The sequence below is a fragment of the Lepidochelys kempii genome, chromosome 8, assembly GCF_965140285.1.
Source record: "Lepidochelys kempii isolate rLepKem1 chromosome 8, rLepKem1.hap1, whole genome shotgun sequence".
NCBI classification, from domain to species: domain Eukaryota; kingdom Metazoa; phylum Chordata; order Testudines; family Cheloniidae; genus Lepidochelys; species Lepidochelys kempii.
In genome coordinates this window covers 35,399,459-35,406,194 of record NC_136387.1, presented here as the reverse complement: position 1 = coordinate 35,406,194, position 6,736 = coordinate 35,399,459, and the positions used below count along the sequence as shown (strand labels likewise).

The window sequence follows — 6,736 nt, the reverse complement described above, 5'->3', positions numbered from 1 at the left end:
GCAAATGCTTGGGAGGAGGGGTATATTTAGCTGCTGTCTCCAAAGGGTTAATTAATGGGAGTGCTGCAGGCTTACAAAGCTACCCTCTGCTCTCGATAATGCCAGTGTAAATCCAGGGTATTTCTAATGACTTCATTATTGACACTCCAGATTCAAGGATTAGAAAACATGCCTTACAGTGATAGACTTCAGAAAGCTCAATCTAGTTATTTTAGCAAAGAGAGGATTGAGTGGTGAGTTGTTTACATGGGGAACAAATATTTAATAATGGGTTCTTCTTATAGCTTTCTCTGCTAGATTGAAGATTAAAAAGCTGGAGGTTGAAGCTAAACAAATTCAGACTGGAAATAACGCGTACATTTATAACGGTGAGAGTAATTAACCACTGGAACAATTTACCAAAGGTCATGGTGGATTCTCCATCACTGGCAATTTGTAAACCAAGATTGGGTGTCTTTCTAAAAGATCTGCTCTAGGAATTATTTTGGGGAAGTTCTCTGGCCTGTGCGATACAGGACGTCAGATTAGTGATCACAATGGTCCCTTCTGGCCTTGGAATCTACGACACCACTAAAACTGAGAGCAAAGTTTGGCCTATGGTGAGAAATAGAGACCCTTACAGAAATTTTGAACTGAGAGGATTTTGGTGTAAAAGGAGGATCTAGGATGCTCAAGGGGTTTGAACACCTACTCTATATAATACTATTCTGGGATTATCACAGTCTGTGTGTTACGCTGAAGCTTGGACTCTCTGTTGAGTCAGGCTGAAGTGATGGACACAGCTACAAGCATGGCTGAGAGCTCTTTTGTTTGGAATGTCACCATGTTCAATTGCCACTAGGATTCACCGTCTGTTACCATCCAAGTTTTAAATTCTAGGCCATTTTGACTTCTCAGATTTCACCCCTGCAACAGCAAGGCATGTATCTATGCCATGCCAAGAGTCCTAGGCCATGATGATATCAGAAGTAACTCAGCCAATCACCACTCTTATTCTATAGCTAATTTGCATGCAGTAGTTTCATGGATTGTAGAGGCAAGCTATGCAGATGATAGATCATGTGTCTCAGCTCCCACACTTGTGTGACAGCATGGGCTTCCAGCCACTGGTCCACAATAAAATTTTTGGACCCTTAGATTCTTTGAGCATCTCAAGCAGGGCACTTGCAGGCTGGATTTCTGGGCCCAACTGTGCCACTGAAACCTTCGGCCTCATAGTGGTATATAGCAGACCTGGAAGTTATACATGTGTGTGTGATCAGAATTGGGCCTGCTCTTTGATCTGGGATAAGACACTTAACACTGGTGGGCCTGTTAAGGGAAGATGATGATTGACCAGCCTTGTAGGGCTGCTGCGGGAGTTGACTAGGGTTGAGTTTGTAAAGTTCTTTGAGGAACTCTAGACCTGCAGCGTACAGCTCATGCAGGGGAAAGCATGGCTGCTTGGCTTTCAGGTGTATTCAGAGAGACAGCGGGAGACACAGTCACCAGTGTGCATGGAAGGAAATCCCGCTTAGTTTATGGGATGGTTTATTTATGGCATTTCTTCCTTCAATCTGTAGAGTCCCTCCGCAGTGGAAATGTCTGAAATCTGTGAAAAGAACAACCGCAACGTAGCACATGGACTAGCCTGGTCTTACTATGTGGGGTATTTAAAGTTAGTTCTGCCACGTAAGTAGTTGTTTCCCTGTTTGTATAGGAATACAAAATCCTTTATAATAAAACTCCTCCTTTGCACACGTTAAGGGGGAGCCAAATAGCCAGGCAGAAAGCTGCTGCCCTGAATTCATTTGTCTCTGCTCCATGTTCTCTTCCTCTAAGGCCTTAAAGACTTGATCAGTGAGTTTAACAGAGCCAATAACAATTTGCTGAAGTGCAAGGAGACTTGGAAATTGCATATCCTTCTCCCAGTGAGCTGTGAGATATACGATGATCTGCAGAAGGCTGACAGCCACATCCAGTACTGGAAGGATCTCCCGGCGCTGCAGCTCGACCGGGCTGGCACTAAATGGAGAAGCTACAAACAAAGCATCTATAAAATTTTGGGTGAAGACAAAAAGGTACATTTAACATCACACTTCTCTAGCTGAAGGGCCACGGGAAAGACGGATGTGAGCAGAGACAGGCCTGGAACACAAAGTTTAGCTGTGGATACAAATGAGAAATTCAGGTGCAGGATTTTGGCTTGGGCCCATCTCTAGCCAGGAAACATGAGTAGTGTAAAGGTGGCCTCGCTCCAAGATAGGGCTGTAGAGCCTCCAAAGGGCCAGCTCAGAACAGCATCCAGCAGTTGGGATGAAGAGAAGCACATGCCTTTGCACAGTCCTGGGATTCACACAAGGCCTGTCCTTGCAGCCATAAACCTCTGCAGGAAAATCCCAGTTTACTTACCTCTACGCAGCAAAGCTCCGGTCTGCACTAAATCCAGCTACACCCAAGAGCAGCACTGACCCTGTTGTATTGGGAGCAACAACAGCCTTTGGCATATTACCCCATGCAGCAGGATAAGGCCTCCCTGTTCCAGCCTCCCTCCATCCCCTCATACACACACTGCCAGTTTGATCACCGTCCCTGATTGCTTCTCTCTGTTCCCATCTGTCACTGGCACTATCAGGCCGTGGCAGACACTAAAGTGCCTTGTCCCCCTGCCCGCTTGGACAGCAGAGTGCTGACTGCACCAGTCCGGCTACCCAGCATAGAGGCAGACTCACCCCCATGCTCATGAGCAGGCAGAGAAAGCAGCTGTGGGGAGTCTCTTGGTTGCCCAGAGGCAGCAGGGCCAGGGTTCAGTGGGGAGGGAGCTGTGGTGGTCCTTGCATGGATGAATTTGCACAAAGCCCCCGAAAGCCTAGGTCTGACCATGCTTGGCAGAGCTCTGGCAGCTGCTGTGTTGTGCATAAGAGGGAGCCCCAAAGGGTTCTGCCAGCAGCGCTGGGATTCTCTGGGGCCAGCTGCCTGGGGAGGGATGCCTTAGCCGTGGTCTCAGGACTGCTGGGGTAATGCCCACGTTTCTCCCTCTCCCATCCCTCTAGCTGAATTACTGCATTGTGGAGTACGCCCCCCCCCTGCAGGCCCTCTATGCTATGTCCCAGGATGAAAGCGCCACCTTCAGCCGGGAGGATCGCCTGGAGCAAGCCCAGCTCTTCTGCAGGACTTTGGGGGAGATCTTACAGCGCTCCAAGGAGTGCGCAGGCTGCTACCGGCTCATTGTATATGAGGGTGAGGAGTGGGGGACTGCAGAAGGGGAGGAGAAGTGCTGGGTTCCTCTCCACACCCTGATCCTCAGGCACAGGAGCTCACTGCGGTCTCTGGTGCACACTCAGCACTGCAGTTAGTATCAGGATTATACCATCGTCTCACGGGTGCTCTCTGGTATTCACTGTGCTGGATAAGAGGGGCTCAGGGTCCCCATTGTATGGTGCATGGGCCATTTAATGCACATGGGCTCCTGTGGCATGGGTGGCTGAGCCCTCTCACACCACAGCTCCTTGGGCCACAGGGAGGTTTCTGCAGTGCATTGGGGACCTTTTATGTGCAAGGCCTCCTGATTAATGGGGTCCCCAATGCCTCTCCTCAGGCTCTAAGACAGAGGGGATCCCAGAACACAGCCACTATCCCTCAGAAATGACTCTGATGTTGTGGGTAGGAAAGCCCTTACCATCTGCCTGTTTCTCCTGAGTTTGCTGGAGTTGGATGACAAAACCCCAGCAGGACTTCCTAAAAAAAAACACTGGGAGAGGAACATTTCTCATTTTGCTCAAATTCTGAGCGAAATTTTTCCGTTTTTTTAGTTTTCATTTGGTGGGGAAAAAACACACCCACTCACTCTCACTCTTTCACTTTTCTCCACTGGAGAAAGGGCGGAAAAAGTTTAAGAAGTGTGAGAGTGGGTTTTTCCCCCCTACATTCTCCTTCTTTTTTGTGTGTATTCCCCCGTTTTCCATTGGGGGAAAAATGTTAAACTTGGGGGGGGCTCAGGGTCGCTGATAAATTAAATGTTTCCAACTTTTGTGGGGGCGGGGGAAGAGAAAATTTTCATTTTGGTCAAAAGGCATTTTCTTTCCCCTCCCCCAAAAATGTTTGGATAGAAGAGCATACAGCAGCTTTACATTTCACCCCATCTTCCAACACTCAGCAAGTCCAATACCAGACACTGTGTTAGCAGCTGCAAGGCTTGAACCTCTGACCTTTAGGTCTGTACAAACCCACCTCTGTTAGCCCATAGTGTAAAAGTCTCCGCAATCTCTAGCTGTGGCCTGGTCACCACTAAAGGCACCAGAATGCCCCACCGTGTAGGTGTGAGATGCATGAGCAGCAATGGTGCCTTTTCTTGCTGAAGAATTTGGAGACTCTGCTTGCTGGAGACTCAGCTTGCCTTGGATTCCAGCCCACTGGAGCCAGCGGGGTTTGTTTTCTGTTTTATTTTCCAGAGTCAGGAGACAGCGACAGCCATTTCCTGTCAAAGGAGATCCTAAGGCACATCAGACAGCAGCACCTGGAGGAATACACCATGTGCGAGGGGAATCACGAGCCCACCACCTTCCTCTCAACAGAGCCCAGCATCCTGATCAGTGACTCGGAGCTACCTGGGCCTCTGCGGAGCGATGGCTTCTGAAACGTGTGGATAGGACTGTCAGGTTACTCCCTCTTCAAGCATACAAAGAGAGAGGACCAAGACAGTCAGGGCCCTCCTTAGGCATAGGCAGCAGCTGTGTAGGGCACCCAAAAATTTGGTGCACCCCTGGGTCTTAATGTCCACCCTCCCACAACTTCCTATCCCTGTTCTGACCCTTCCTGCAGGCTCCCACCACAGCTGGCTGCTGTAAGTCTTCCTTCTGAGGGAATCTAGTACCTAAACATGAAAAAAGAAAAGGAGTACTTGTGGCATCTTAGAGACTAACCAATTTATTTGAGCATAAGCTTTCGTGAGCTACAGCTCACTTCATCAGATGCATACTGTGGAAAATACAGAAGATGTTTTTATACACACAGATCATGAAAAAATGGGTGTTTATCACTACAAAAGGTTTTCTCTCCCCCCACACCCACTCTCCTGTTGGTAATAGCTTATCTAAAGTGATCACTCTCCTTACAATATGACAGGTTTCAGAGTAACAGCCGTGTTAGTCTGTATTCACAAAAAGAAAAGGAGTACTTATGGCACCTTAGAGACTAACCAATTTATTTGAGCATAAGCTTTCGTGAGGTACAGTTCACTTCATCGGATGCATACTGTGGAAAATGTAGAAGATCTTTTTATACACACAAAGCATGAAAAAATACCTCCCCCACCCCACTTTCCTGCTGGTAATAGCTTATCTAAAGTGATCACTCTCCTTACAATGTGTATGATAATCAAGTTGCGCCATTTCCAGCACAAATCCAGGTTTTCTCCCCCCACACACACACACAAACCCACTCTCCTCCTGCTTTTCATACACATTGTAAGGAGAGTGGTCACTTTGGATAAGCTATTACCAGCAGGAGAGTGAGTTTGTGTGTAGGGGGGGGTGAGAAAATCTGGATTTGTGCTGGAAATGGCCCACCTCTCCCCCTGCTGTCAGGCCATCCTGACAGAATGATGGATATGAGCACTTGAAAATTTTTGTCTTGTTTCATTCTCAGATTCTTTCTAGACCAGAGGTCCCCAATCTGTGGGGCAAGCCCCCTAGCGGGTCACCAAGGAATGTTTGGGGGGTGCAGCTGGGGCCAGGCCCAGCCCCGACAGGAGGGAGGGAGTGCCACCCAGCTCTGCCCCTGGCTCTGTCTGCCATCCCCGCGCCCAGGGCTCCACTCCTGGCCCCCCACGTGGGGTCCTGGCTCCTGGCCCCGCACCCAGAGCTTCACTCCCGGATCCGTGTCTGGGGCTCTTCTCCCAGCCCCGTGCTCAGGTTCTCGGCTGCCAGTCCCACGCCCAGGGCTCCGCTCCCGGCCCCATGCCCTGGGTCCTGGCTGCTGGCCCCGCGCCTGGGGCTCTGCGCCCACCCTCAGCTGTGGCCCCAGCCTTGGCCCCCTTTCCTCTGTCTGTGGCCTCCTCTCCAGGAGCTGTGGCCCCCCTCCCAGCCCCAGCTCCGGGAGGGGGTGGCACGAACAGAGGTAAGTGGGGGCACGAGGTAAAAAGTTTGGGGACCAATGTTCTAGACTCTGCCTTGAAACTGGCACTTAACTGGCTTGGTTGATCTTTTCTATCATGGTGAGAGTCTAGCTGCGAGAATTAATGTGAATTGCAGGACACATTGATCATCGACACTTCGAACGCACTTGCGGCCCCGGGTTCGTCCCGGGGCTACGCCTGTCTGAGCGTCGCTTGAAGGTCAATCGTCCCCGCGGATGCGGCGGTGGCGGCGGGACACGCGGGCCTCTCTCCTCCCCTGGCGGAGGAGGGGCCCGGTCGGTGAGCCCAGCGCCGCCGCCCGCCCCGCGGAGGGCGCGGCTGGGGTGTCGCAGGCAACCGGGGTCGGTCCGTCGCCCCCCTTCCCGTCCTCGGGAAGGGGAGCCCGTGGCTCTCCCCAACGCCTTCGTCCCCCTAAGTGCAGACCTGATGCCCCGGAGCGCCCGCTTCGGGGAGCTCGTCCTGTCGGCGGAGGAGCGGCCTCACGGCGGCCGGTCCTGTGAGCCCCGTCGCCCCCATCCACTCTCCCGTGGCCCCCCCGACCCGTATCGTGCCCCACGCTCGCGGGACGGGGTGGGGTGGAGTTTTCGGGGGACGTTGCGTTGGGGGTCGGTCGGGGAAGCG

At 51.4% G+C, this 6,736-nt stretch overlaps 1 pseudogene; it reads left to right on the top strand.

Moving 5' to 3' along the window:
- The first annotated feature begins 6,164 nt into the window (after positions 1-6,164).
- Positions 6,165-6,306, top strand: LOC144930829 (5.8S ribosomal RNA; annotated as a pseudogene).
- The last annotated feature ends 430 nt before the right edge of the window (positions 6,307-6,736 follow it).